The sequence below is a fragment of the Anabrus simplex genome, chromosome 10 (genome assembly GCF_040414725.1).
Source record: "Anabrus simplex isolate iqAnaSimp1 chromosome 10, ASM4041472v1, whole genome shotgun sequence".
NCBI lineage: Eukaryota > Metazoa > Arthropoda > Insecta > Orthoptera > Tettigoniidae > Anabrus > Anabrus simplex.
In genome coordinates, this window is record NC_090274.1 from 7546824 (window position 1) to 7569510 (window position 22687).

Sequence of the window (22687 nt, forward strand, 5' to 3'; positions counted from 1 at the left end):
AATGTTTATACTTTACAGTTCGTGGATATCGACTAATCTGCACACTATATCGACCAAACCGTAAAACATTGGCCCGTGGGGGGATCGAACCCACGACCTTCGCGTTATTAGCACGACGCTCTAACCTACTGAGCTAACGGGCCTGTTGGTAACCTGCGATATATATGTAATATTTCAGCGGTAGTCCACTAATGTTTATACTTTATAGTTCGTGGATAGGGACTAATCTGCACACTGTATCGACCAAACCGTAAAACATTGGCCCGTGGGGGGATCGAACCCACGACCTTCGCGTTATTAGCACGACGCTCTAACCTACTGAGCTAACGGGCCTGTTGGTAACCTGCGATATATATGTAATATTTCAGCGGTAGTCCACTAATGTTTATACTTTATAGTTCGTGGATAGGGACTAATCTGCACACTGTATCGACCAAACCGTAAAACATTGGCCCGTGGGGGGATCGAACCCACGACCTTCGCGTTATTAGCACGACGCTCTAACCTGCTGAGCTAACGGGCCTGTTGGCAACCTGCGATATATATGTAATATTTCAGCGGTAGTCCACTAATGTGTATACTTTATAGTTCGTGGATAGGGACTAATCTGCACACTATATCGACCAAACCGTAAAATATTGGCCCGTGGGGGGATCGAACCCACGACCTTCGCGTTATTAGCACGACGCTCTAACCTACTGAGCTAACGGGCCTGTTGGTAACCTGCGATATATATGTAAAATTTCAAAGGTAGTCCACTAATGTTTATAGTTCGTGGATAGGGACTAATCTGCACACTATATCGACCAAACCGTAAAACATTGGCCCGTGGGGGAATCGAACCCACGACCTTCGCGTTATTAGCACGACGCTCTAACCTACTGAGCTAACGGGCCTTTTGGTAGCCTGCGATATATACGTAATATTTCAGGGTTAGTCCACTAATGTTTATACTTTATAGTTCGTGGATAGGGACTAATCTGCACACTATATCGACCAAACCGTAAAACATTGGCCCGTGGAGGGATCGAACCCACGACCTTCGCGTTATTAGCACGACGCTCTAACCTACTGAGCTAACGGGCCTGTTGGTAACCTGCGATATATATGTAATATTTCAGCGGTAGTCCACTAATGTTTATACTTTATAGTTCGTGGATAGGGACTAATCTGCACACTATATCGACCAAACCGTAAAACATTGGCCCGGGGGGGGGATCGAACCCACGACCTTCGCGTTATTAGCACGACGCTCTAACCTACTGAACCAACGGGCCTGTTGGTAACCTGCGATATATATGTAATATTTCAGCGGTAGTCCACAAATTTGTATACTTTATAGTTCGTGGATAGGGACTAATCTGCGCACTTTATCGACCAAACCGTACAACATTGGCCCGTGGGGGGATCGAACCCACGACCTTCGCGTTATTAGCGTGGCGCTCTAACCTACTGAGCTAACGGGCCTGTTGGTAACCTGCGATATATATGTAATATTTCAGCGGTAGTCCACTAATGTTTATACTTTATAGTTCGTGGATAGGGACTAATCTGCACACTGTATCGACCAAACCGTAAAACATTGGCCCGTGGGGGGATCGAACCCACGACCTTCGCGTTATTAGCACGACGCTCTAACCTAATGAGCTAACGGGCCTGTTGGTAACCTGCGATATATATGTAATATTTCAGCGGTAGTCCACTAATGTGTATACTTTATAGTTCGTGGATAGGGACTAATCTGCACACTATATCGACCAAACCGTAAAATATTGGCCCGTGGGAGGATCGAACCCACGACCTTCGCGTTATTAGCACGACGCTCTAACCTACTGAGCTAACGAGCCTGTTGGTAACCTGCGATATATATGTAATATTTCAGCGGTAGTCCACTAATGTTTATAGTTCGTGGATAGGGACTAATCTGCACACTATATCGACCAAACCGTAAAACATTGGCCCGGGGGGGGGATCGAACCCACGACCTTCGCGTTATTAGCACGACGCTCTAACCTACTGATCTAACGGGCCTTTTGGTAACCTGCGATATATATGTAATATTTCGGCGGTAGTCCACTAATGTTTAAAATTTATAGTTCGTGAATAGGGACTAATCTGCACACTATATCGACCAAACCGTAAAACATTGGCCCGTGGGGGGATCGAAGCCACGACCTTCGCGTTATTAGCACGACGCTCTAACCTACTGAGCTAACGGGCCTGTTGGTAACCTGCGATATATATGTAATATTTCAGCGGTAGTCCACTAATGTTTATACTTTATAGTTCGTGGATAGGGACTAATCTGAACACTATATCGACCAAACCGTAAAACATCGGCCCGTGGGGGGATCGAACCCACGAACTTCGCGTTATTAGCACGACGCTCTAACATACTGAGCTAACGGGCCTGTTGGTAACCTGTGATATATATGTAATATTTCAGCGGTAGTCCACTAATTTTTATAGTTCGTGGATAGGGACTAATCTGAACACTATATCGACCAAACCGTAAAACGTCGGCCCGTGGGGGTTCGAACCCACGACCTTCGCGTTATTATCACGACGCTCTAACCTACTGAGCTAACGGGCCTGTTGGCAACTTTTACCGTGTTTTTGCGGTAGTTATGCGTGAAAGAAGGTGCGGGTATGAACGGGTCTCAAGCTACGAAATTATAGTGCATGTAAAATTTAACAAGGTTATATTTTCTTTTCAAAATAAAGAAATAACAAACATGGCAGGTACAGAGTAGCAAGTCAAAAGGGTAGTTACAATATTTACAGAATTTGGGCTTCGAGCCCTGACTTCACAATGCTTGGGCAATCAGCCCAACCTTACTTCAAAATAAGTCTTAACAGAGGGGCAGAAAACCCCATTCATGCTCAGGAGCACTTGCTCCAAATTACACCGAAAAGCCTCCACGAGGCATACAACACTCAATTTTCGAAGAGAGCCACTCGCTCTCAACCCTAAGCCTCTCAAAGGCCACACCAAACTCCACCTTCAAGTTTTCCTCAATGGACATAGACGAGGGGAAAAATACCCAACCTACTGAGGTCTATTAAATGAAAAGGGGTAATTACATGACCTCCAAAATAACAATTTGAGAGGAGGCGGTCTGCGCTCCTATTACACTTTGATTTTAAAATCTAATTTGGCTCTAGGCCGCTGATGCAAGGGCTAATCCCATACTACGGAGGTGACTTTAGAAAAGAAACAAATTTACATAATGTCAAGGAAGAATAGGTTGAGAAAATAAGTTCACCTCAAAACAATATGAGTGGGAGCTCGAGAGGGTTACGCAATCTCTATCCCAATACGTAGTTTAAAAGATAGAATAGATACGAGTTTCTTTACATTTTTAAGGAACGTTACATAATGGAAAAACTTCGGACCCGCCCCGAGAGTTAAACTGCTGAGCAAGCAAGAAAAGAAGTAATTAATCGGCCATTACCTGGTTGTTGACTGTCGCCGAAGAAACAGGCGCTTCCCGCCCCCTGCTATGTACTTGACACACTGAAAGATGGAACAGAAGTGGCCCGGAGACCCAAAAATCAGCAGTTTATATCCTCTCGCGGAAGGTTCGAGGCGTTAGGGGAATGAAAACACCCTCCCACAAAGTCTTTATTGGGTAGGATACAGCAACATATTCAAGTTGGGGGAAGATACCTCGGATTGGTCAGAAATTAATAAAAGAAATTCGGGATTGGGTAAATACAAAACAAGGGGAAAGAGAGGGGTATACAGCCAACTTAAACAATAACAGAAAGAAATTTAACAAGAAACAAACTTTTGAAATAAAAATTTCTCCAAAAAAACAGTCCTTTCACTCCGCACTAGGGTGCACTATTGTTGATCTTCAGTAGTGTCCTCTAGAAGAGAAAGTTCACACTTCTTACTACAAGCAAAACAAAAATACGTCGAAAATGACACAGTTCAAAAACTCCAAAATTTCCAGGTAGTGACATCTTCTGAGAAACTTGAAAATTAATACCGTCAATAAAGTTCAGACTTCCTCCAGCAGAGGAGTTTCAACTGGCGCAACTTTTAAATTAGCGGCGTGGAGGTGTACCGCCCGGTACAGTAACCTGAGATATATATGTAATATTTCAGCGGTAGTCCACTAATGTTTATACTTTATAGTTCGTGGATAGGGACTAATCTGCACACTGTATCGACCAAACCGTAAAACATTGGCCCGTGGGGGAATCGAACCCACGACCTTCGCGTTATTAGCACGACGCTCTAACCTACTGAGCTAACGGGCCTGTTGGTAACCTGAGATTTATATGTAATATTTCAAAGGTAGTCCAGTAATGTTTATACTTTATAGTTCGTGGATAGGGACTAATCTGCACACTATATCGACCAAAACGTGAAACATTGGCCCGTGGGGGGATCGAACCCACGACCTTCGCGTTATTAGCACGACGCTCTAACCTACTGAGCTAACGGGCCTGTTGGTAACCTGAGATATATATGTAATATTTCAGCGGTAGTCCACTAATGTTTATAGTTCGTGGATAGGGACTAATCTGCACACTATATCGACCAAACCGTAGAACAATGGCCCGTGGGGGGATCGAACCCACGACCTTCGCGTTATTAGCACGACGCTCTAACCTACTGAGCTAACGGGCCTGTTGGTAGCCTGCGATATGTATGTAATATTTCAGCGGTAGTCCACTAATGTTTATAGTTCGTGGATAGGGACTAATCTGCAAACTATATCGACCAAACCGTAAAACATTGGCCCGTGGGAGGATCGAACCCACGACCTTCGCGTTATTAGCACGACGCTCTAACCTACTGAGCTAACGGGCCTGTTGGTAACCTGCGATATGTATGTAATATTTCAGCGGTAGTCCACTAATGTTATTCTTTATAGTTCGTGGATAGGGACTAATCTGCAAACTATATCGACCAAACCGTAAAACATTGGCCCGTGGGGGGATCGAACCCACGACCTTCGCGTTATTAGCACGACGCTCTAACCTACTGAGCTAACGGGCCTGTTGGTAACCTGCGATATATATGTAATATTTCAGCGGTAGTCCACTAATTTGTATACTTTATAGTTCGTGGACAGGGACTAATCTGCACACTATATCGACCAAACCGTAACACATTGGCCCGTGGGAGGATCGAACCCACGACCTTCGCGTTATTAGCACGACGCTCTAACCTACTGAGCTAACGGGCCTATTGGTAACTTGCGATATATATGTAATATTTCAGCGGTTGTCCACTAATGTTCAAACTTTTTTGTTCGGGGATAGGGACTAATCTGCAGACTATATCGACCAAACCGTAAAACATTGGCCCGTGGGGGGATCGAACCCACGACCTTCGCGTTATTAGCACGACGCTCTAACCTACTGAGCTAACGGGCCTGTTGGTAATCTGAGATATATATGTAATATTTCAGCGGTAGTCCACTAATGTTTATACTTTATAGTTCGTGGATAGGGACTAATCTGCACACTATATCGACCAAACCGTAAAACATTGGCCCGTGGAGGGATCGAACCCACGACCTTCGCGTTATTAGCACGACGCTCTAACCTACTGAGCTAACGGGCCTGTTGGTAACCTGAGATATATATGCAATATTTCAGCGGTAGTCCACTAATTTGTATACTTTATAGTTCGTGGATAGGGACTAATCTGCACACTATATCGACCAAACCGTAAAACATTGGCCCGTGGAGGGATCGAACCCACGACCTTCGCGTTATTAGCACGACGCTCTAACCTACTGAGCTAACGGGCCTGTTGGTAACCTGAGATATATATGCAATATTTCAGCGGTAGTCCACTAATGTTTATACCTTATAGTTCGTGGATAGGGACTAATCTGCACACTATATCGACCAAACCGTAAGACATTGGCCCGTGGGGGGATCGAACCCACGACCTTCGCGTCATTAGCACGACGCTATAACCTACTGAGCTAACGGGCCTGTTGGTAACCTGAGATATATATGTAATATTTCAGCGGTAGTCCACTAATGTTTATACTTTATAGTTCGTGGATAGGGACTAATCTGCACACTATATCGACCAAACCGTAAAACATTGGCCCGTGGGGGGATCGAACCCACGACCTTCGCGTCATAAGCACGACGCTCTAACCTACTGAGCTAACGGGCCTGTTGGCAACCAGCGATATATATGTAATATTTCAGCGGTAATCCACTAATGTTTATAGTTCGTGGATAGGGACTAATCTGCACACTATATCGACCAATCCGTAAGACATCGGCCCGTGGGGGGATCGAACCCACGACCTTCGCGTTATTAGCACGACCCTCTAACCTACTGAGCTAACGGGCCTGTTGGTAAACTGAGATATATATGAAATATTTCAGCGGTAGTCCACTAATGTTTATAGTTCGTGGATAGGGACTAATCTGCACACTATATCGACCAAATCGTAAAACATTGGCCCGTGGGGGAATCGAACCCACGACCTTCGCGTTATTTGCACGACGCTCTAACCTACTGAGCTAACGGGCCTGTTGGTAACCTGCGATATATATGTAATATTTCAGCGGTAGTCCATTAATGTTTATACTTTATAGTTCGTGGATAGGGACTAATCTGCACACTATATCGACCAAAACGTAAGACATTGGCCCGTGGGGGATCGAACCCACGACCTTCGCGTTATTAGCACGACGCTCTAATACTGAGCTAACGGGCCTGTTGGTAACCTGCGATATATGTGTAATATTTCAGCGGTAGTCCACTAATGTTTATACTTTATAGTTCGTGGATAGGTACTAATCTGCACACTGTATCGACCAGACCGTAAAACATTGGCCCGTGGGGGGATCGAACCCACGACCTTCGCGTTATTAGCACGACGCTCTAACCTACTGAGCTAACGGGCCTGTTGGTAACCTGAGATATATATGTAATATTTCAGCGGTAGTCCACTAATGTTTATAAGTTATAGTTCGTGGATAGGGACTAATCTGCACACTATATCGACCAAACCGTAAAACATTGGCCCGTGGGGGGTTCGAACCCACGACCTTCGCGTTATTACCACGACCCTCTAACCTACTGAGCTAACGGGCCTGTTGGTAAACTGAGATATATATGTAATATTTCAGCGGTAGTCCACTAATTTGTATACTTTATAGTTCGTGGACAGGGACTAATCTGCACACTATATCGACCAAACCGTAAAACATTGGCCCGTGGGAGGATCGAACCCACGACCTTCGCGTTATTAGCACGACGCTCTAACCTACTGAGCTAACGGTCCTATTGGTAAATTGCGATATATATGTAATATTTCAGCGGTTGTCCACTAATGTTCAAACTTTTTTTTTCGTGGATAGGGACTAATCTGCAGACTATATCGACCAAACCGTAAAACATTGGCCCGTGGGGGGATCGAACCCACGACCTTCGCGTTATTAGCACGACGCTCTAACCTACTGAGCTAACGGGCCTGTTGGTAACCTGAGATATATATGTAATATTTCAGCGGTAGTCCACTAATGTTTATACTTTATAGTTCGTGGATAGGGACTAATCTGCGCACTTTATCGACCAAACCGTAAAACGTTGGCCGTGGGGGGATCGAAACCACGACCTTCGCGTTATTAGGACAACGCTCTAACCTACTGAGCTAACGGGCCTGTTGGTAATTTGAGATATATATGCAATATTTCAGCGGTAGTCCACTAATGTTTATACTTTACAGTTCGTGGATATCGACTAATCTGCACACTATATCGACCAAACCGTAAAACATTGGCCCGTGGGGGGATCGAACCCACGACCTTCGCGTTATTAGCACGACGCTCTAACCTACTGAGCTAACGGGCCTTTTGGTAACCTGCGATATATATGTAATATTTCGGCGGTAGTCCACTAATGTTTATAGTTCGTGGATAGGGACTAATCTGCACACTATATCGACCAAACCGTAAAACATTGGCCCGTGGGGGAATCGAATCCACGACCTTCGCGTTATTAGCACGACGCTCTAACCTACTGAGCTAACGGGCCTGTTGGTAACCTGAGATATATATGTAATATTTCAGCGGTAGTCCACTAATGTGTATACTTTATAGTTCGTGGATAGGGACTAATCTGCACACTGTATCGACCAAACCGTAAAATATTGGCCCGTGGGGGGATCGAACCCACGACCTTCGCGTTATTAGCACGACGCTCTAACCTACTGAGCTAACGGGCCTGTTGGTAACCTGCGATATATATGTAATATTTCAGCGGTAGTCCACTAATGTTTATACTTTATAGTTCGTGGATAGGGACTAATCTGCACACTGTATCGACCAAACCGTAAAATATTGGCCCGTGGGGGGATCGAACCCACGACCTTCGCGTTATTAGCACGACGCTCTAACCTACTGAGCTAACGGGCCTGTTGGTAACCTGCGATATATATGTAATATTTCAAAGGTAGACCAGTAAATTTTATACTTTATAGTTCGTGGACAGGAACTGATCTGCACACTATATCGACTAAACCGTAAAACATTGGCCCGTGGGGGGATCGAACCCACGACCTTCGCGTTATTAGCACGACGCTCTAACCTGCTGAGCTAACGGGCCTGTTGGTAACCTGCGATATATATGCAATATTTCAGCGGTAGTCCACTAATGTGTATACTTTATAGTTCGTGGATAGGGACTAATCTGCACACTCTATCGACCAAACCGAAAAATATTGGCCCGTGGGGGAATCGAACCCACGACCTTCGCGTTATTAGCACGACGCTGTAACCTACTGAGCTAACGGGCCTGTTCGTAATTTGAGATATATATGCAATATTTCAGCGGTAGTCCACTAATGTTTATACTTTATAGTTCGTGGATAGGGACTAATCTGCACACTATATCGACCAAACCGTAAAACATTGGCCCGTGGAGGGATTGAACCCACGACCTTCGCGTTATTAGCACGACGCTCTAACCTACTGAGCTAACGGGCCTGTTGGTAAACTGAGATATATATGCAATATTTAAGCGGTAGTCCATTAATGTTTATACTTTATAGTTCGTGGATAGGGACTAATCTGCACACTATATCGACCAAACCGTAAAACATTGGCCCGTGGGAGGATCGAACCCACGACCTTCGCGCTATTAGCACGACGCTCTAACCTACTGAGCTAACGGGCCTGTTGGCGACCTGCGATAAATATGTAATATTTCAGCGGTAGTCCACTAATGTTTATACTTTATAGTTCGTGGATAGGGACTAATCTGCACACTATGTCGACCAAACCGTAAAACATTGGCCCGTGGGGGGATCGAACCCACGACCTTCGCGTTATTAGCACGACGCTCTAACCTACTGAGCTAACGGGCCTGTTGGTAACCTGCGATATATATGTAACTTTCAGCGGTAGTCCACTAATGTTTATACTTTATAGTTCGTGGATAGGGACTAATCTGCACACTATATCGACCAAACGTTAAGACAATGGCCCGTGGGGGGATCGAACCCACGACCTTCGCGTCATTAGCACGACGCTCTAACCTACTGAGCTAACGGGCCTGTTGGTAACCTGCGATATATATGTAATATTTCAGCGGTAGTCCACTAATGTTTATACTTTATAGTTCGTGGATAGGGACTAATCTGCACACTATATCGACCAAACGTTAAGACAATGGCCCGTGGGGGGATCGAACCCACGACCTTCGCGTTATTAGCACGACGCTCTAACCAACTGAGCTAACGGGCCTGTTGGTAATCTGAGATATATTTGCAAAATTTCAGCGGTAGTCCACGAATGTTTATACTTTATAGTTCGTGGATAGGGACTAATCTGCACTCTATATCGACCAAACCGTAAAACACTGGCCCGTGGGGGGATCGAACCCACGACCTTCGCGTTATTAGCACGACGCTCTAACCTACTGAGCTAACGGGCCTGTTGGTAACTTGAGATATATATGTAATATTTCAGCGGTAGTCCACTAATGTTTATACTTTATAGTTCGTGGATAGGGAATAATCTGCACACTATATCGACCAAACCGTAAAACATTGGCCCGTGGGGGGATCGAACCCACGACCTTTGCGTTATTAGCACGACGCTCTAACCTACTGAGCTAACGGGCCTGTTCGTAATTTGAGATATATATGTAATATTTCAAAGGTAGTCCAGTAATGTTTATAACTCGTGGATAGGGACTAATCTGTACAATATATCGACCAAACCGTAAAACAAAGGCCCGTGGGGGGATCGAACCCACGACCTTCGCGTTATTAGCACGACGCTCTAACCTACTGAGCTAACGGGCCTGTTGGTAACCTGCGATATATATGTAAAATTTCAGCGGTAGTCCACTAATGTTTATACTTTACAGTTCGTGGATAGAGACTAATCTGCACACTATATCGACCAAACCGTAAAACATTGGCCCGTGGGGGGATCGAACCCACGACCTTCGCGTTATTAGCACGACGCTCTAACCTACTGAGCTAACGGGCCTGTTGGCAACCTGCGATATATATGTAATATTTCGGCGGTAGTCCACTAATGTTTATACTTTATAGATCGTGGATAGGGACTAATCTGCACACTATATCGACCAAAACGTAAGACATTGGCCCGTGCTGGGATCGAACCCACGACCTTCGCGTCATTAGCACGACGCTCTAACCTACTGAGCTAACGGGCCTGTTGGTAACCCGCGATATATATGTAATATTTCAACGGTAGTCCGGTAATGTTTATAGTTCGTGGATAGGGACTAATCTGCACACTATATCGACCAAACCGTAAAACATTGGCCCGTGGGGGAATCGAATCCACGACCTTCGCGTTATTAGCACGACGCTCTAACCTACTGAGCTAACGGGCCTGTTGGTAACGTGCGATATATATGTAATATTTCAGCGGTAGTCCACTAATGTTTATACTTTATAGTTCGTGGATAGTGACTAATCTACACACTATATCGACCAAACCGTAAAACATTGGCCCGTGGGGGGATCGAACCCACGACCTTCGCGTTATTAGCACGACGCTCTAACCTACTGAGCTAACGGGCCTGTTGGTAGCCTGCGATATATACGTAATATTTCAGGGGTAGTCCACTAATGTTTATACTTTATAGTTCGTGGATAGGGACTAATCTGCACACTATATCGACCAAACCGTAAAACATTGGCCCGTGGAGGGATCGAACCCACGACCTTCGCGTTATTAGCACGACGCTCTAACCTACTGAGCTAACGGGCCTGTTGGTAACCTGAGATATATATGTAATATTTCAGCGGTAGTCCACTAATTTTTATACTTTTTAGTTCGTGGATAGGGACTAATCTGCACACTATATCGACCAAACCGTAAAACATTGGCCCGTGGGGGGATCGAACCCACGACCTTCGCGTTATTAGCACGACGCTCTAACCTACTGAGCTAACGGGCCTGTTGGTAACCTGAGATATATATGTAATATTTCAGCGGTAGTCCAGTAATGTTTATACTTTATAGTTCGTGGATAGGGACTAATCTGCACACTATATCGACCAAACCGAAAAATATTGGCCCGTGGGGGGATCGAACCCACGACCTTCGCGTTATTAGCACGACGCTCTAACCTACTGAGCTAACGGGCCTGTTGGTAACCTGCGATATATATGTAATATTTCAAAGGTAGTCCAGTAATGTTTATACTTTATAGTTCGTGGACAGGAACTGATCTGCACACTATATCGACCAAACCGAAAAATATTGGCCCGTGGGGGGATCGAACCCACGACCTTCGCGTTATTAGCACGACGCTCTAACCTACTGAGCTAACGGGCCTGTTGGTAACCTGCGATATATATGTAATATTTCAAAGGTAGTCCACTAATGTGTATACTTTATAGTTCGTGGATAGGGACTAATCTGCACACTCTATCGACCAAACCGAAAAATATTGGCCCGTGGGGGAATCGAACCCACGACCTTCGCGTTATTAGCACGACGCTCTAACCTACTGAGCTAACGGGCCTGTTCGTAATTTGAGATATATATGCAATATTTCAGCGGTAGTCCACTATTGTTTATACTTTACAGTTCGTGGAATGGGGACTAATCTGCACACTATATCGACCAAACCGTAAAATATTGGCCAGTGGGGGGATCGAACCCACGACCTTCGCGTTATTAGCACGACGCTCTAACCTACTGAGCTAACGGGCCTGTTGGTAACCTGCTATATATATGTAATATTTCAAAGGTAGTCCAGTAATGTTTATAACTCGTGGATAGGGACTAATCTGTACACTATATCGACCAAACCGTAAAACAAAGGCCCGTGGGGGGATCGAACCCACGACCTTCGCGTTATTAGCACGACGCTCTAACCTACTGAGCTAACGGGCCTGTTGGTAACCTGCGATATATATGTAAAATTTCAGCGGTAGTCCACTAATGTTTATACTTTACAGTTCGTGGATAGAGACTAATCTGCACACTATATCGACCAAACCGTAAAACATTGGCCCGTGGGGGGATCGAACCCACGACCTTCGCGTTATTAGCACGACGCTCTAACCTACTGAGCTAACGGGCCTGTTGGCAACCTGCGATATATATGTAATATTTCGGCGGTAGTCCACTAATGTTTATACTTTATAGATCGTGGATAGGGACTAATCTGCACACTATATCGACCAAAACGTAAGACATTGGCCCGTGCTGGGATCGAACCCACGACCTTCGCGTCATTAGCACGACGCTCTAACCTACTGAGCTAACGGGCCTGTTGGTAACCCGCGATATATATGTAATATTTCAACGGTAGTCCGGTAATGTTTATACTTTACAGTTCGTGGATAGAGACTAATCTGCACACTATATCGACCAAACCGTAAAACATTGGCCCGTGGGGGGATCGAACCCACGACCTTCGCGTCATTAGCACGACGCTCTAACCTACTGAGCTAACGGGCCTTTTGGTAACCTGCGATATATATGTAATATATCGGCGGTAGTCCACTAATGTTTAAAACTTATAGTTCGTGGATAGGGACTAATCTGCACACTATATCGACCAAACCGTAAGACATTGGCCCGTGGGGGGATCGAACCCACGACCTTCGCGTCATTAGCACGACGCTCTAACCTACTGAGCTAACGGGCCTGTTGGTAACCTGCGATATATATGTAATATTTCAGCGGTAGTCCACTAATGTTAAGACTTCATAGTTCGTGGATAGGGACTAATCTGCACACTATATCGACCAAACCGTAAGACATAGGCCCGTGGGGGGATCGAACCCACGACCTTCGCGTTATTAGGACAAAGCTCTAACCAACTGAGCTAACTGGCCTGTTGGTAATCTGAGATATATATGCAAAATTTCAGCGGTAGTCCACTAATGTTTATACTTTATAGTTCGTGGATAGGGACTAATCTGCACACTATATCGACCAAACCGTAAAACATTGGCCCGTGGGGGGATCGAACCCACGACCTTCGCGTCATTAGCACGACGCTCTAACCTACTGAGCTAACGGGCCTGTTGGTAACCTGCGATATATATGTAATATTTCAGCGGTAGTCCACTAATGTTTATACTTCACAGTTCGTGGATAGGGACTAATCTGCACACTATATCGACCAAACCGTAAAACATTGGCCCGTGGAGGGATCGAACCCACGACCTTTGCGTTATTAGCACGACGCTCTAACCTACTGAGCTAACGGGCCTGTTGGTAATTTGAGATATATATGCAATATTTCAGCGGTAGTCCACTAATGTTTATACTTTTTTGTTCGTGGATAGGGACTAATCTGCAGACTATATCGACCAAACCGTAAAACATTGGCCCTTGGGGGGATCGAACCCACGACCTTCGCGTTATTAGCGCGATGCTCTAACCTACTGAGCTAACGGGCCTGTTGGTAACCTGCGATATATATGTAAAATTTCAGCGGTAGTCCACTAATGTTTATACTTTATAGTTCGTGGAGAGGGACTGATCTGCACACTATATCGACCAAACCGTAAAACATTGGCCCGTGGGGGAATCGAACCCACTACCTTCGCGTTATTAGCACGACGCTCTAACCTACTGAGCTAACGGGCCTGTTGGTAACCTGCGATATATATGTAATATTTCGGCGGTAGTCCACTAATGTTTAAAATTTATAGTTCGTGGTTAGGGACTAATCTGCACACTATATCGACCAAACCGTAAGACATCGGCCCGTGGGGGGATCGAACCCACGACCTTCGCGTTATTAGCACGACGCTCTAACCTACTGAGCTAACGGGCCTGTTGGTAACCTGCGATATATATGTAATATTTCAGCGGTAGTCCACTAATTTGTATACTTTATAGTTCGTGGATAGGGACTAATCTGCACACTATATCGACCAAACCGTAAAACATTGGCCCGTGGAGGGATCGAACACACGACCTTCGCGTTATTAGCACGAAGCTCTAACCTACTGAGCTAACGGGCCTGTTGGTAACCTGCGATATATATGTAAAATTTCAGCGGTAGTCCACTAATGTTTATACTTTATAGTTCGTGGAGAGGGACTGATCTGCACACTATATCGACCAAACCGTAAAACATTGGCCCTTGGGGGGATCGAACCCACGACCTTCGCGTTATTAGCGCGATGCTCTAACCTACTGAGCTAACGGGCCTGTTGGTAACCTGCGATATATATGTAAAATTTCAGCGGTAGTCCACTAATGTTTATACTTTATAGTTCGTGGAGAGGGACTGATCTGCACACTATATCGACCAAACCGTAAAACATTGGCCCGTGGGGGAATCGAACCCACTACCTTCGCGTTATTAGCACGACGCTCTAACCTACTGAGCTAACGGGCCTGTTGGTAACCTGCGATATATATGTAATATTTCGGCGGTAGTCCACTAATGTTCAAACTTTTTTGTTCGTGGATAGGGACTAATCTGAAGACTATATCGACCAAACCGTAAAACATAGGCCCGTGGGGGGATCGAACCCACGACCTTCGCGTTATTAGCACGACGCTCTAACCTACTGAGCTAACGGGCCTGTTGGTAACCTGCGATATATATGTAATATTTCAGCGGTAGTCCACTAATTTGTATACTTTATAGTTCGTGGATAGGGACTAATCTGCACACTATATCGACCAAACCGTAAAACATTGGCCCGTGGAGGGATCGAACACACGACCTTCGCGTTATTAGCACGAAGCTCTAACCTACTGAGCTAACGGGCCTGTTGGTAACCTGAGATATATATGCAATATTTCAGCGGTAGTCCACTAATGTTTATACCTTATAGTTCGTGGATAGGGACTAATCTGCACACTTTATCGACCAAACCGTAAAACATTGGCCCGTGGGAGGATCGAACCCACGACCTTCGCGTTATTAGCACGACGCTCTAACCTACTGAGCTAAAGGGCCTGTTGGTAACCTGCGATATATATGTAATATTTCAGCGGTAGTCCACTAATGTTTATACTTTATAGTTCGTGGATAGGGACTAATCTGCACACTATATCGACCAAACCGTAAAACATTGGCCCGTGGGGGGATCGAACCCACGACCTTCGCGTTATTAGCACGACGCTCTAACCTACTGAGCTAACGGGCCTGTTGGTAACCTGAGATATATATGTAATAATTCAGCGGTAGTCCACAAATGTTTATACTTTATAGTTCGTGGATAGGGACTAATCTGCACACTATATCGACCAAACCGAAAACATTGGCCCGTGGGGGGATCGAACCCACGACCTTCGCGTTATTAGCACGACGCTCTAACCTACTGAGCTAACGGGCCTGTTGGTAACCTGTGATATATATGTAATATTTCAGCGGTAGTCCACTAATGTTTATAGTTCGTGGATAGGGACTAATCTGCACACTATATCGACCAAACCGTAAAACATTGGCCCGTGGGGGGATCGAACCCACGACCTTCGCGTTATTAGCACGACGCTCTAACCTACTGAGCTAACGGGCCTGTTGGTAACCTGAGATATATATGTAATAATTCAGCGGTAGTCCACAAATGTTTATACTTTATAGTTCGTGGATAGGGACTAATCTGCACACTATATCGACCAAACCGAAAACATTGGCCCGTGGGGGGATCGAACCCACGACCTTCGCGTTATTAGCACGACGCTCTAACCTACTGAGCTAACGGGCCTGTTGGTAACCTGTGATATATATGTAATATTTCAGCGGTAGTCCACTAATGTTTATACTTTACAGTTCGTGGATAGGGACTAATCTGCACACTATATCGACCAAACCGTAAAACATTGGCCCGTGGGAGGATCGAACCCACGACCTTCGCGTTATTAGCACGACGCTCTAACCTACTGAGCTAACGGGCCTGTTGGTAACCTGTGATATATATGTAATATTTCAACGGTAGTCCACTAATGTTTATAGTTCGTGGATAGGGACTAATCTGCACACTATATCGACCAAACCGTAAAACATTGGCCCGTGGGGGGATCGAACCCACGACCTTCGCGTTATTAGCACGACGCTCTATCCTACTGAGCTAACGGGCCTGTTTGAATTTGAGATATATATGTAATATTTCAGCGGTAGTCCACTAATGTTTATACTTTACAGTTCGTGGATATCGACTAATCTGCACACTATATCGACCAAACCGTAAAACATTGGCCCGTGGGGGGATCGAACCCACGACCTTCGCGTTATTAGCACGACGCTCTAACCTACTGAGCTAACGGGCCTTTTGGTAACCTGCGATATATATGTAATATTTCGGCGGTAGTCCACTAATGTTTATAGTTCGTGGATAGGGACTAATCTGCACACTATATCGACCAAACCGTAAAACATTGGCCCGTGGGGGAATCGAATCCACGACCTTCGCGTTATTAGCACGACGCTCTAACCTACTGAGCTAACGGGCCTGTTGGTAACCTGAGATATATATGTAATATTTCAGCGGTAGTCCACTAATGTGTATACTTTATAGTTCGTGGATAGGGACTAATCTGCACACTGTATCGACCAAACCGTAAAATATTGGCCCGTGGGGGGATCGAACCCACGACCTTCGCGTTATTAGCACGACGCTGTAACCTACTGAGCTAACGGGCCTGTTCGTAATTTGAGATATATATGTAATATTTCAGCGGTAGTCCAGTAAATTTTATACTTTATAGTTCGTGGACAGGAACTGATCTGCACACTATATCGACTAAACCGTAAAACATTGGCCCGTGGGGGGATCGAACCCACGACCTTCGCGTTATTAGCACGACGCTCTAACCTGCTGAGCTAACGGGCCTGTTGGTAACCTGCGATATATATGCAATATTTCAGCGGTAGTCCACTAATGTGTATACTTTATAGTTCGTGGATAGGGACTAATCTGCACACTCTATCGACCAAACCGAAAAATATTGGCCCGTGGGGGAATCGAACCCACGACCTTCGCGTTATTAGCACGACGCTGTAACCTACTGAGCTAACGGGCCTGTTCGTAATTTGAGATATATATGCAATATTTCAGCGGTAGTCCACTAATGTTTATACTTTATAGTTCGTGGATAGGGACTAATCTGCACACTATATCGACCAAACCGTAAAACATTGGCCCGTGGAGGGATTGAACCCACGACCTTCGCGTTATTAGCACGACGCTCTAACCTACTGAGCTAACGGGCCTGTTGGTAAACTGAGATATATATGCAATATTTAAGCGGTAGTCCACTAATGTTTATACTTTATAGTTCGTGGATAGGGACTAATCTGCACACTATATCGACCAAACCGTAAAACATTGGCCCGTGGGAGGATCGAACCCACGACCTTCGCGCTATTAGCACGACGCTCTAACCTACTGAGCTAACGGGCCTGTTGGCGACCTGCGATAAATATGTAATATTTCAGCGGTAGTCCACTAATGTTTATACTTTATAGTTCGTGGATAGGGACTAATCTGCACACTATGTCGACCAAACCGTAAAACATTGGCCCGTGGGGGGATCGAACCCACGACCTTCGCGTTATTAGCACGACGCTCTAACCTACTGAGCTAACGGGCCTGTTGGTAACCTGCGATATATATGTAACTTTCAGCGGTAGTCCACTAATGTTTATACTTTATAGTTCGTGGATAGGGACTAATCTGCACACTATATCGACCAAACGTTAAGACAATGGCCCGTGGGGGGATCGAACCCACGACCTTCGCGTCATTAGCACGACGCTCTAACCTACTGAGCTAACGGGCCTGTTGGTAACCTGCGATATATATGTAATATTTCAGCGGTAGTCCACTAATGTTTATACTTTATAGTTCGTGGATAGGGACTAATCTGCACACTATATCGACCAAACGTTAAGACAATGGCCCGTGGGGGGATCGAACCCACGACCTTCGCGTTATTAGCACGACGCTCTAACCAACTGAGCTAACGGGCCTGTTGGTAATCTGAGATATATTTGCAAAATTTCAGCGGTAGTCCACGAATGTTTATACTTTATAGTTCGTGGATAGGGACTAATCTGCACTCTATATCGACCAAACCGTAAAACACTGGCCCGTGGGGGGATCGAACCCACGACCTTCGCGTTATTAGCACGACGCTCTAACCTACTGAGCTAACGGGCCTGTTGGTAACTTGAGATATATATGTAATATTTCAGCGGTAGTCCACTAATGTTTATACTTTATAGTTCGTGGATAGGGAATAATCTGCACACTATATCGACCAAACCGTAAAACATTGGCCCGTGGGGGGATCGAACCCACGACCTTTGCGTTATTAGCACGACGCTCTAACCTACTGAGCTAACGGGCCTGTTCGTAATTTGAGATATATATGTAATATTTCAAAGGTAGTCCAGTAATGTTTATAACTCGTGGATAGGGACTAATCTGTACAATATATCGACCAAACCGTAAAACAAAGGCCCGTGGGGGGATCGAACCCACGACCTTCGCGTTATTAGCACGACGCTCTAACCTACTGAGCTAACGGGCCTGTTGGTAACCTGCGATATATATGTAAAATTTCAGCGGTAGTCCACTAATGTTTATACTTTACAGTTCGTGGATAGAGACTAATCTGCACACTATATCGACCAAACCGTAAAACATTGGCCCGTGGGGGGATCGAACCCACGACCTTCGCGTTATTAGCACGACGCTCTAACCTACTGAGCTAACGGGCCTGTTGGCAACCTGCGATATATATGTAATATTTCGGCGGTAGTCCACTAATGTTTATACTTTATAGATCGTGGATAGGGACTAATCTGCACACTATATCGACCAAAACGTAAGACATTGGCCCGTGCTGGGATCGAACCCACGACCTTCGCGTCATTAGCACGACGCTCTAACCTACTGAGCTAACGGGCCTGTTGGTAACCCGCGATATATATGTAATATTTCAACGGTAGTCCGGTAATGTTTATAGTTCGTGGATAGGGACTAATCTGCACACTATATCGACCAAACCGTAAAACATTGGCCCGTGGGGGAATCGAATCCACGACCTTCGCGTTATTAGCACGACGCTCTAACCTACTGAGCTAACGGGCCTGTTGGTAACGTGCGATATATATGTAATATTTCAGCGGTAGTCCACTAATGTTTATACTTTATAGTTCGTGGATAGTGACTAATCTACACACTATATCGACCAAACCGTAAAACATTGGCCCGTGGGGGGATCGAACCCACGACCTTCGCGTTATTAGCACGACGCTCTAACCTACTGAGCTAACGGGCCTGTTGGTAGCCTGCGATATATACGTAATATTTCAGGGGTAGTCCACTAATGTTTATACTTTATAGTTCGTGGATAGGGACTAATCTGCACACTATATCGACCAAACCGTAAAACATTGGCCCGTGGAGGGATCGAACCCACGACCTTCGCGTTATTAGCACGACGCTCTAACCTACTGAGCTAACGGGCCTGTTGGTAACCTGAGATATATATGTAATATTTCAGCGGTAGTCCACTAATTTTTATACTTTTTAGTTCGTGGATAGGGACTAATCTGCACACTATATCGACCAAACCGTAAAACATTGGCCCGTGGGGGGATCGAACCCACGACCTTCGCGTTATTAGCACGACGCTCTAACCTACTGAGCTAACGGGCCTGTTGGTAACCTGAGATATATATGTAATATTTCAGCGGTAGTCCAGTAATGTTTATACTTTATAGTTCGTGGATAGGGACTAATCTGCACACTATATCGACCAAACCGAAAAATATTGGCCCGTGGGGGGATCGAACCCACGACCTTCGCGTTATTAGCACGACGCTCTAACCTACTGAGCTAACGGGCCTGTTGGTAACCTGCGATATATATGTAATATTTCAAAGGTAGTCCAGTAATGTTTATACTTTATAGTTCGTGGACAGGAACTGATCTGCACACTATATCGACCAAACCGAAAAATATTGGCCCGTGGGGGGATCGAACCCACGACCTTCGCGTTATTAGCACGACGCTCTAACCTACTGAGCTAACGGGCCTGTTGGTAACCTGCGATATATATGTAATATTTCAAAGGTAGTCCACTAATGTGTATACTTTATAGTTCGTGGATAGGGACTAATCTGCACACTCTATCGACCAAACCGAAAAATATTGGCCCGTGGGGGAATCGAACCCACGACCTTCGCGTTATTAGCACGACGCTCTAACCTACTGAGCTAACGGGCCTGTTCGTAATTTGAGATATATATGCAATATTTCAGCGGTAGTCCACTATTGTTTATACTTTACAGTTCGTGGAATGGGGACTAATCTGCACACTATATCGACCAAACCGTAAAATATTGGCCAGTGGGGGGATCGAACCCACGACCCTCGCGTTATTAGCACGACGCTCTAACCTACTGAGCTAACGGGCCTGTTGGTAACCTGCTATATATATGTAATATTTCAAAGGTAGTCCAGTAATGTTTATAACTCGTGGATAGGGACTAATCTGTACACTATATCGACCAAACCGTAAAACAAAGGCCCGTGGGGGGATCGAACCCACGACCTTCGCGTTATTAGCACGACGCTCTAACCTACTGAGCTAACGGGCCTGTTGGTAACCTGCGATATATATGTAAAATTTCAGCGGTAGTCCACTAATGTTTATACTTTACAGTTCGTGGATAGAGACTAATCTGCACACTATATCGACCAAACCGTAAAACATTGGCCCGTGGGGGGATCGAACCCACGACCTTCGCGTTATTAGCACGACGCTCTAACCTACTGAGCTAACGGGCCTGTTGGCAACCTGCGATATATATGTAATATTTCGGCGGTAGTCCACTAATGTTTATACTTTATAGATCGTGGATAGGGACTAATCTGCACACTATATCGACCAAAACGTAAGACATTGGCCCGTGCTGGGATCGAACCCACGACCTTCGCGTCATTAGCACGACGCTCTAACCTACTGAGCTAACGGGCCTGTTGGTAACCCGCGATATATATGTAATATTTCAACGGTAGTCCGGTAATGTTTATACTTTACAGTTCGTGGATAGAGACTAATCTGCACACTATATCGACCAAACCGTAAAACATTGGCCCGTGGGGGGATCGAACCCACGACCTTCGCGTCATTAGCACGACGCTCTAACCTACTGAGCTAACGGGCCTTTTGGTAACCTGCGATATATATGTAATATATCGGCGGTAGTCCACTAATGTTTAAAACTTATAGTTCGTGGATAGGGACTAATCTGCACACTATATCGACCAAACCGTAAGACATTGGCCCGTGGGGGGATCGAACCCACGACCTTCGCGTCATTAGCACGACGCTCTAACCTACTGAGCTAACGGGCCTGTTGGTAACCTGCGATATATATGTAATATTTCAGCGGTAGTCCACTAATGTTAAGACTTCATAGTTCGTGGATAGGGACTAATCTGCACACTATATCGACCAAACCGTAAGACATAGGCCCGTGGGGGGATCGAACCCACGACCTTCGCGTTATTAGGACAAAGCTCTAACCAACTGAGCTAACTGGCCTGTTGGTAATCTGAGATATATATGCAAAATTTCAGCGGTAGTCCACTAATGTTTATACTTTATAGTTCGTGGATAGGGACTAATCTGCACACTATATCGACCAAACCGTAAAACATTGGCCCGTGGGGGGATCGAACCCACGACCTTCGCGTCATTAGCACGACGCTCTAACCTACTGAGCTAACGGGCCTGTTGGTAACCTGCGATATATATGTAATATTTCAGCGGTAGTCCACTAATGTTTATACTTCACAGTTCGTGGATAGGGACTAATCTGCACACTATATCGACCAAACCGTAAAACATTGGCCCGTGGAGGGATCGAACCCACGACCTTTGCGTTATTAGCACGACGCTCTAACCTACTGAGCTAACGGGCCTGTTGGTAATTTGAGATATATATGCAATATTTCAGCGGTAGTCCACTAATGTTTATACTTTTTTGTTCGTGGATAGGGACTAATCTGCAGACTATATCGACCAAACCGTAAAACATTGGCCCTTGGGGGGATCGAACCCACGACCTTCGCGTTATTAGCGCGATGCTCTAACCTACTGAGCTAACGGGCCTGTTGGTAACCTGCGATATATATGTAAAATTTCAGCGGTAGTCCACTAATGTTTATACTTTATAGTTCGTGGAGAGGGACTGATCTGCACACTA

At 45.3% G+C, this 22687-nt stretch overlaps 1 long non-coding RNA gene and 101 other non-coding genes across 102 annotated transcripts in view; 1 reads left to right on the forward strand and 101 right to left on the reverse strand.

Annotated features, from left to right (window-relative positions):
* Positions 1–22687, forward strand: part of LOC136882429 (uncharacterized) — a 380234-nt gene that overhangs the window by 46202 nt on the left and 311345 nt on the right. The gene's annotated exons all lie outside the window — the stretch shown is intronic.
* Positions 70–143, reverse strand: TRNAI-AAU (transfer RNA isoleucine (anticodon AAU)). The gene has a single exon. It is a non-coding gene; the product is annotated as a tRNA-Ile (tRNA).
* Positions 260–333, reverse strand: TRNAI-AAU (transfer RNA isoleucine (anticodon AAU)). The gene has a single exon. It is a non-coding gene; the product is annotated as a tRNA-Ile (tRNA).
* Positions 450–523, reverse strand: TRNAI-AAU (transfer RNA isoleucine (anticodon AAU)). Its single transcript has one exon. It is a non-coding gene; the product is annotated as a tRNA-Ile (tRNA).
* On the reverse strand, positions 640–713 carry TRNAI-AAU (transfer RNA isoleucine (anticodon AAU)). The gene has a single exon. It is a non-coding gene; the product is annotated as a tRNA-Ile (tRNA).
* Positions 823–896, reverse strand: TRNAI-AAU (transfer RNA isoleucine (anticodon AAU)). Its single transcript has one exon. It is a non-coding gene; the product is annotated as a tRNA-Ile (tRNA).
* On the reverse strand, positions 1013–1086 carry TRNAI-AAU (transfer RNA isoleucine (anticodon AAU)). Its single transcript has one exon. It is a non-coding gene; the product is annotated as a tRNA-Ile (tRNA).
* Positions 1394–1467, reverse strand: TRNAI-AAU (transfer RNA isoleucine (anticodon AAU)). Its single transcript has one exon. It is a non-coding gene; the product is annotated as a tRNA-Ile (tRNA).
* Positions 1584–1657, reverse strand: TRNAI-AAU (transfer RNA isoleucine (anticodon AAU)). The gene has a single exon. It is a non-coding gene; the product is annotated as a tRNA-Ile (tRNA).
* On the reverse strand, positions 1774–1847 carry TRNAI-AAU (transfer RNA isoleucine (anticodon AAU)). The gene has a single exon. It is a non-coding gene; the product is annotated as a tRNA-Ile (tRNA).
* Positions 2148–2221, reverse strand: TRNAI-AAU (transfer RNA isoleucine (anticodon AAU)). The gene has a single exon. It is a non-coding gene; the product is annotated as a tRNA-Ile (tRNA).
* Positions 2338–2411, reverse strand: TRNAI-AAU (transfer RNA isoleucine (anticodon AAU)). Its single transcript has one exon. It is a non-coding gene; the product is annotated as a tRNA-Ile (tRNA).
* Positions 4196–4269, reverse strand: TRNAI-AAU (transfer RNA isoleucine (anticodon AAU)). The gene has a single exon. It is a non-coding gene; the product is annotated as a tRNA-Ile (tRNA).
* Positions 4386–4459, reverse strand: TRNAI-AAU (transfer RNA isoleucine (anticodon AAU)). Its single transcript has one exon. It is a non-coding gene; the product is annotated as a tRNA-Ile (tRNA).
* Positions 4569–4642, reverse strand: TRNAI-AAU (transfer RNA isoleucine (anticodon AAU)). Its single transcript has one exon. It is a non-coding gene; the product is annotated as a tRNA-Ile (tRNA).
* Positions 4752–4825, reverse strand: TRNAI-AAU (transfer RNA isoleucine (anticodon AAU)). Its single transcript has one exon. It is a non-coding gene; the product is annotated as a tRNA-Ile (tRNA).
* TRNAI-AAU (transfer RNA isoleucine (anticodon AAU)) lies at positions 4941–5014 on the reverse strand. Its single transcript has one exon. It is a non-coding gene; the product is annotated as a tRNA-Ile (tRNA).
* On the reverse strand, positions 5131–5204 carry TRNAI-AAU (transfer RNA asparagine (anticodon AUU)). Its single transcript has one exon. It is a non-coding gene; the product is annotated as a tRNA-Ile (tRNA).
* TRNAI-AAU (transfer RNA isoleucine (anticodon AAU)) lies at positions 5321–5394 on the reverse strand. Its single transcript has one exon. It is a non-coding gene; the product is annotated as a tRNA-Ile (tRNA).
* TRNAI-AAU (transfer RNA isoleucine (anticodon AAU)) lies at positions 5511–5584 on the reverse strand. The gene has a single exon. It is a non-coding gene; the product is annotated as a tRNA-Ile (tRNA).
* TRNAI-AAU (transfer RNA isoleucine (anticodon AAU)) lies at positions 5701–5774 on the reverse strand. The gene has a single exon. It is a non-coding gene; the product is annotated as a tRNA-Ile (tRNA).
* On the reverse strand, positions 5891–5964 carry TRNAI-AAU (transfer RNA isoleucine (anticodon AAU)). Its single transcript has one exon. It is a non-coding gene; the product is annotated as a tRNA-Ile (tRNA).
* Positions 6081–6154, reverse strand: TRNAI-UAU (transfer RNA isoleucine (anticodon AAU)). Its single transcript has one exon. It is a non-coding gene; the product is annotated as a tRNA-Ile (tRNA).
* On the reverse strand, positions 6264–6337 carry TRNAI-AAU (transfer RNA isoleucine (anticodon AAU)). Its single transcript has one exon. It is a non-coding gene; the product is annotated as a tRNA-Ile (tRNA).
* TRNAI-AAU (transfer RNA isoleucine (anticodon AAU)) lies at positions 6447–6520 on the reverse strand. Its single transcript has one exon. It is a non-coding gene; the product is annotated as a tRNA-Ile (tRNA).
* TRNAI-AAU (transfer RNA isoleucine (anticodon AAU)) lies at positions 6824–6897 on the reverse strand. Its single transcript has one exon. It is a non-coding gene; the product is annotated as a tRNA-Ile (tRNA).
* On the reverse strand, positions 7204–7277 carry TRNAI-AAU (transfer RNA isoleucine (anticodon AAU)). Its single transcript has one exon. It is a non-coding gene; the product is annotated as a tRNA-Ile (tRNA).
* TRNAI-AAU (transfer RNA isoleucine (anticodon AAU)) lies at positions 7394–7467 on the reverse strand. Its single transcript has one exon. It is a non-coding gene; the product is annotated as a tRNA-Ile (tRNA).
* Positions 7773–7846, reverse strand: TRNAI-AAU (transfer RNA isoleucine (anticodon AAU)). The gene has a single exon. It is a non-coding gene; the product is annotated as a tRNA-Ile (tRNA).
* Positions 7956–8029, reverse strand: TRNAI-AAU (transfer RNA isoleucine (anticodon AAU)). Its single transcript has one exon. It is a non-coding gene; the product is annotated as a tRNA-Ile (tRNA).
* On the reverse strand, positions 8146–8219 carry TRNAI-AAU (transfer RNA isoleucine (anticodon AAU)). Its single transcript has one exon. It is a non-coding gene; the product is annotated as a tRNA-Ile (tRNA).
* TRNAI-AAU (transfer RNA isoleucine (anticodon AAU)) lies at positions 8336–8409 on the reverse strand. Its single transcript has one exon. It is a non-coding gene; the product is annotated as a tRNA-Ile (tRNA).
* On the reverse strand, positions 8526–8599 carry TRNAI-AAU (transfer RNA isoleucine (anticodon AAU)). The gene has a single exon. It is a non-coding gene; the product is annotated as a tRNA-Ile (tRNA).
* TRNAI-AAU (transfer RNA isoleucine (anticodon AAU)) lies at positions 8716–8789 on the reverse strand. Its single transcript has one exon. It is a non-coding gene; the product is annotated as a tRNA-Ile (tRNA).
* TRNAI-AAU (transfer RNA isoleucine (anticodon AAU)) lies at positions 8906–8979 on the reverse strand. Its single transcript has one exon. It is a non-coding gene; the product is annotated as a tRNA-Ile (tRNA).
* On the reverse strand, positions 9096–9169 carry TRNAI-AAU (transfer RNA isoleucine (anticodon AAU)). The gene has a single exon. It is a non-coding gene; the product is annotated as a tRNA-Ile (tRNA).
* Positions 9286–9359, reverse strand: TRNAI-AAU (transfer RNA isoleucine (anticodon AAU)). Its single transcript has one exon. It is a non-coding gene; the product is annotated as a tRNA-Ile (tRNA).
* On the reverse strand, positions 9475–9548 carry TRNAI-AAU (transfer RNA isoleucine (anticodon AAU)). Its single transcript has one exon. It is a non-coding gene; the product is annotated as a tRNA-Ile (tRNA).
* TRNAI-AAU (transfer RNA isoleucine (anticodon AAU)) lies at positions 9665–9738 on the reverse strand. The gene has a single exon. It is a non-coding gene; the product is annotated as a tRNA-Ile (tRNA).
* TRNAI-AAU (transfer RNA isoleucine (anticodon AAU)) lies at positions 9855–9928 on the reverse strand. Its single transcript has one exon. It is a non-coding gene; the product is annotated as a tRNA-Ile (tRNA).
* Positions 10045–10118, reverse strand: TRNAI-AAU (transfer RNA isoleucine (anticodon AAU)). Its single transcript has one exon. It is a non-coding gene; the product is annotated as a tRNA-Ile (tRNA).
* On the reverse strand, positions 10228–10301 carry TRNAI-AAU (transfer RNA isoleucine (anticodon AAU)). Its single transcript has one exon. It is a non-coding gene; the product is annotated as a tRNA-Ile (tRNA).
* On the reverse strand, positions 10418–10491 carry TRNAI-AAU (transfer RNA isoleucine (anticodon AAU)). Its single transcript has one exon. It is a non-coding gene; the product is annotated as a tRNA-Ile (tRNA).
* TRNAI-AAU (transfer RNA isoleucine (anticodon AAU)) lies at positions 10608–10681 on the reverse strand. Its single transcript has one exon. It is a non-coding gene; the product is annotated as a tRNA-Ile (tRNA).
* TRNAI-AAU (transfer RNA isoleucine (anticodon AAU)) lies at positions 10791–10864 on the reverse strand. Its single transcript has one exon. It is a non-coding gene; the product is annotated as a tRNA-Ile (tRNA).
* TRNAI-AAU (transfer RNA isoleucine (anticodon AAU)) lies at positions 10981–11054 on the reverse strand. The gene has a single exon. It is a non-coding gene; the product is annotated as a tRNA-Ile (tRNA).
* TRNAI-AAU (transfer RNA isoleucine (anticodon AAU)) lies at positions 11171–11244 on the reverse strand. The gene has a single exon. It is a non-coding gene; the product is annotated as a tRNA-Ile (tRNA).
* On the reverse strand, positions 11361–11434 carry TRNAI-AAU (transfer RNA isoleucine (anticodon AAU)). The gene has a single exon. It is a non-coding gene; the product is annotated as a tRNA-Ile (tRNA).
* Positions 11551–11624, reverse strand: TRNAI-AAU (transfer RNA isoleucine (anticodon AAU)). Its single transcript has one exon. It is a non-coding gene; the product is annotated as a tRNA-Ile (tRNA).
* TRNAI-AAU (transfer RNA isoleucine (anticodon AAU)) lies at positions 11741–11814 on the reverse strand. Its single transcript has one exon. It is a non-coding gene; the product is annotated as a tRNA-Ile (tRNA).
* Positions 11931–12004, reverse strand: TRNAI-AAU (transfer RNA isoleucine (anticodon AAU)). Its single transcript has one exon. It is a non-coding gene; the product is annotated as a tRNA-Ile (tRNA).
* Positions 12122–12195, reverse strand: TRNAI-AAU (transfer RNA isoleucine (anticodon AAU)). Its single transcript has one exon. It is a non-coding gene; the product is annotated as a tRNA-Ile (tRNA).
* TRNAI-AAU (transfer RNA isoleucine (anticodon AAU)) lies at positions 12305–12378 on the reverse strand. Its single transcript has one exon. It is a non-coding gene; the product is annotated as a tRNA-Ile (tRNA).
* Positions 12495–12568, reverse strand: TRNAI-AAU (transfer RNA isoleucine (anticodon AAU)). Its single transcript has one exon. It is a non-coding gene; the product is annotated as a tRNA-Ile (tRNA).
* TRNAI-AAU (transfer RNA isoleucine (anticodon AAU)) lies at positions 12685–12758 on the reverse strand. The gene has a single exon. It is a non-coding gene; the product is annotated as a tRNA-Ile (tRNA).
* TRNAI-AAU (transfer RNA isoleucine (anticodon AAU)) lies at positions 12875–12948 on the reverse strand. Its single transcript has one exon. It is a non-coding gene; the product is annotated as a tRNA-Ile (tRNA).
* Positions 13065–13138, reverse strand: TRNAI-AAU (transfer RNA isoleucine (anticodon AAU)). The gene has a single exon. It is a non-coding gene; the product is annotated as a tRNA-Ile (tRNA).
* Positions 13445–13518, reverse strand: TRNAI-AAU (transfer RNA isoleucine (anticodon AAU)). The gene has a single exon. It is a non-coding gene; the product is annotated as a tRNA-Ile (tRNA).
* On the reverse strand, positions 13635–13708 carry TRNAI-AAU (transfer RNA isoleucine (anticodon AAU)). Its single transcript has one exon. It is a non-coding gene; the product is annotated as a tRNA-Ile (tRNA).
* Positions 13825–13898, reverse strand: TRNAI-AAU (transfer RNA isoleucine (anticodon AAU)). Its single transcript has one exon. It is a non-coding gene; the product is annotated as a tRNA-Ile (tRNA).
* On the reverse strand, positions 14015–14088 carry TRNAI-AAU (transfer RNA isoleucine (anticodon AAU)). The gene has a single exon. It is a non-coding gene; the product is annotated as a tRNA-Ile (tRNA).
* TRNAI-AAU (transfer RNA isoleucine (anticodon AAU)) lies at positions 14205–14278 on the reverse strand. Its single transcript has one exon. It is a non-coding gene; the product is annotated as a tRNA-Ile (tRNA).
* On the reverse strand, positions 14585–14658 carry TRNAI-AAU (transfer RNA isoleucine (anticodon AAU)). The gene has a single exon. It is a non-coding gene; the product is annotated as a tRNA-Ile (tRNA).
* Positions 14775–14848, reverse strand: TRNAI-AAU (transfer RNA isoleucine (anticodon AAU)). The gene has a single exon. It is a non-coding gene; the product is annotated as a tRNA-Ile (tRNA).
* TRNAI-AAU (transfer RNA isoleucine (anticodon AAU)) lies at positions 14965–15038 on the reverse strand. Its single transcript has one exon. It is a non-coding gene; the product is annotated as a tRNA-Ile (tRNA).
* On the reverse strand, positions 15535–15608 carry TRNAI-AAU (transfer RNA isoleucine (anticodon AAU)). The gene has a single exon. It is a non-coding gene; the product is annotated as a tRNA-Ile (tRNA).
* On the reverse strand, positions 15724–15797 carry TRNAI-AAU (transfer RNA isoleucine (anticodon AAU)). The gene has a single exon. It is a non-coding gene; the product is annotated as a tRNA-Ile (tRNA).
* On the reverse strand, positions 15907–15980 carry TRNAI-AAU (transfer RNA isoleucine (anticodon AAU)). The gene has a single exon. It is a non-coding gene; the product is annotated as a tRNA-Ile (tRNA).
* Positions 16096–16169, reverse strand: TRNAI-AAU (transfer RNA isoleucine (anticodon AAU)). Its single transcript has one exon. It is a non-coding gene; the product is annotated as a tRNA-Ile (tRNA).
* TRNAI-AAU (transfer RNA isoleucine (anticodon AAU)) lies at positions 16286–16359 on the reverse strand. The gene has a single exon. It is a non-coding gene; the product is annotated as a tRNA-Ile (tRNA).
* Positions 16469–16542, reverse strand: TRNAI-AAU (transfer RNA isoleucine (anticodon AAU)). The gene has a single exon. It is a non-coding gene; the product is annotated as a tRNA-Ile (tRNA).
* On the reverse strand, positions 16658–16731 carry TRNAI-AAU (transfer RNA isoleucine (anticodon AAU)). The gene has a single exon. It is a non-coding gene; the product is annotated as a tRNA-Ile (tRNA).
* On the reverse strand, positions 16841–16914 carry TRNAI-AAU (transfer RNA isoleucine (anticodon AAU)). Its single transcript has one exon. It is a non-coding gene; the product is annotated as a tRNA-Ile (tRNA).
* TRNAI-AAU (transfer RNA isoleucine (anticodon AAU)) lies at positions 17031–17104 on the reverse strand. Its single transcript has one exon. It is a non-coding gene; the product is annotated as a tRNA-Ile (tRNA).
* TRNAI-AAU (transfer RNA isoleucine (anticodon AAU)) lies at positions 17221–17294 on the reverse strand. The gene has a single exon. It is a non-coding gene; the product is annotated as a tRNA-Ile (tRNA).
* Positions 17411–17484, reverse strand: TRNAI-AAU (transfer RNA isoleucine (anticodon AAU)). The gene has a single exon. It is a non-coding gene; the product is annotated as a tRNA-Ile (tRNA).
* On the reverse strand, positions 17601–17674 carry TRNAI-AAU (transfer RNA isoleucine (anticodon AAU)). The gene has a single exon. It is a non-coding gene; the product is annotated as a tRNA-Ile (tRNA).
* Positions 17791–17864, reverse strand: TRNAI-AAU (transfer RNA isoleucine (anticodon AAU)). Its single transcript has one exon. It is a non-coding gene; the product is annotated as a tRNA-Ile (tRNA).
* TRNAI-AAU (transfer RNA isoleucine (anticodon AAU)) lies at positions 17981–18054 on the reverse strand. Its single transcript has one exon. It is a non-coding gene; the product is annotated as a tRNA-Ile (tRNA).
* TRNAI-AAU (transfer RNA isoleucine (anticodon AAU)) lies at positions 18170–18243 on the reverse strand. The gene has a single exon. It is a non-coding gene; the product is annotated as a tRNA-Ile (tRNA).
* TRNAI-AAU (transfer RNA isoleucine (anticodon AAU)) lies at positions 18360–18433 on the reverse strand. The gene has a single exon. It is a non-coding gene; the product is annotated as a tRNA-Ile (tRNA).
* TRNAI-AAU (transfer RNA isoleucine (anticodon AAU)) lies at positions 18550–18623 on the reverse strand. Its single transcript has one exon. It is a non-coding gene; the product is annotated as a tRNA-Ile (tRNA).
* Positions 18740–18813, reverse strand: TRNAI-AAU (transfer RNA isoleucine (anticodon AAU)). Its single transcript has one exon. It is a non-coding gene; the product is annotated as a tRNA-Ile (tRNA).
* On the reverse strand, positions 18923–18996 carry TRNAI-AAU (transfer RNA isoleucine (anticodon AAU)). Its single transcript has one exon. It is a non-coding gene; the product is annotated as a tRNA-Ile (tRNA).
* TRNAI-AAU (transfer RNA isoleucine (anticodon AAU)) lies at positions 19113–19186 on the reverse strand. Its single transcript has one exon. It is a non-coding gene; the product is annotated as a tRNA-Ile (tRNA).
* On the reverse strand, positions 19303–19376 carry TRNAI-AAU (transfer RNA isoleucine (anticodon AAU)). The gene has a single exon. It is a non-coding gene; the product is annotated as a tRNA-Ile (tRNA).
* Positions 19486–19559, reverse strand: TRNAI-AAU (transfer RNA isoleucine (anticodon AAU)). Its single transcript has one exon. It is a non-coding gene; the product is annotated as a tRNA-Ile (tRNA).
* TRNAI-AAU (transfer RNA isoleucine (anticodon AAU)) lies at positions 19676–19749 on the reverse strand. The gene has a single exon. It is a non-coding gene; the product is annotated as a tRNA-Ile (tRNA).
* On the reverse strand, positions 19866–19939 carry TRNAI-AAU (transfer RNA isoleucine (anticodon AAU)). The gene has a single exon. It is a non-coding gene; the product is annotated as a tRNA-Ile (tRNA).
* On the reverse strand, positions 20056–20129 carry TRNAI-AAU (transfer RNA isoleucine (anticodon AAU)). The gene has a single exon. It is a non-coding gene; the product is annotated as a tRNA-Ile (tRNA).
* Positions 20246–20319, reverse strand: TRNAI-AAU (transfer RNA isoleucine (anticodon AAU)). The gene has a single exon. It is a non-coding gene; the product is annotated as a tRNA-Ile (tRNA).
* TRNAI-AAU (transfer RNA isoleucine (anticodon AAU)) lies at positions 20436–20509 on the reverse strand. Its single transcript has one exon. It is a non-coding gene; the product is annotated as a tRNA-Ile (tRNA).
* TRNAI-AAU (transfer RNA isoleucine (anticodon AAU)) lies at positions 20626–20699 on the reverse strand. Its single transcript has one exon. It is a non-coding gene; the product is annotated as a tRNA-Ile (tRNA).
* Positions 20817–20890, reverse strand: TRNAI-AAU (transfer RNA isoleucine (anticodon AAU)). Its single transcript has one exon. It is a non-coding gene; the product is annotated as a tRNA-Ile (tRNA).
* TRNAI-AAU (transfer RNA isoleucine (anticodon AAU)) lies at positions 21000–21073 on the reverse strand. Its single transcript has one exon. It is a non-coding gene; the product is annotated as a tRNA-Ile (tRNA).
* On the reverse strand, positions 21190–21263 carry TRNAI-AAU (transfer RNA isoleucine (anticodon AAU)). The gene has a single exon. It is a non-coding gene; the product is annotated as a tRNA-Ile (tRNA).
* On the reverse strand, positions 21380–21453 carry TRNAI-AAU (transfer RNA isoleucine (anticodon AAU)). The gene has a single exon. It is a non-coding gene; the product is annotated as a tRNA-Ile (tRNA).
* On the reverse strand, positions 21570–21643 carry TRNAI-AAU (transfer RNA isoleucine (anticodon AAU)). Its single transcript has one exon. It is a non-coding gene; the product is annotated as a tRNA-Ile (tRNA).
* Positions 21760–21833, reverse strand: TRNAI-AAU (transfer RNA isoleucine (anticodon AAU)). The gene has a single exon. It is a non-coding gene; the product is annotated as a tRNA-Ile (tRNA).
* Positions 22140–22213, reverse strand: TRNAI-AAU (transfer RNA isoleucine (anticodon AAU)). The gene has a single exon. It is a non-coding gene; the product is annotated as a tRNA-Ile (tRNA).
* On the reverse strand, positions 22330–22403 carry TRNAI-AAU (transfer RNA isoleucine (anticodon AAU)). Its single transcript has one exon. It is a non-coding gene; the product is annotated as a tRNA-Ile (tRNA).
* Positions 22520–22593, reverse strand: TRNAI-AAU (transfer RNA isoleucine (anticodon AAU)). Its single transcript has one exon. It is a non-coding gene; the product is annotated as a tRNA-Ile (tRNA).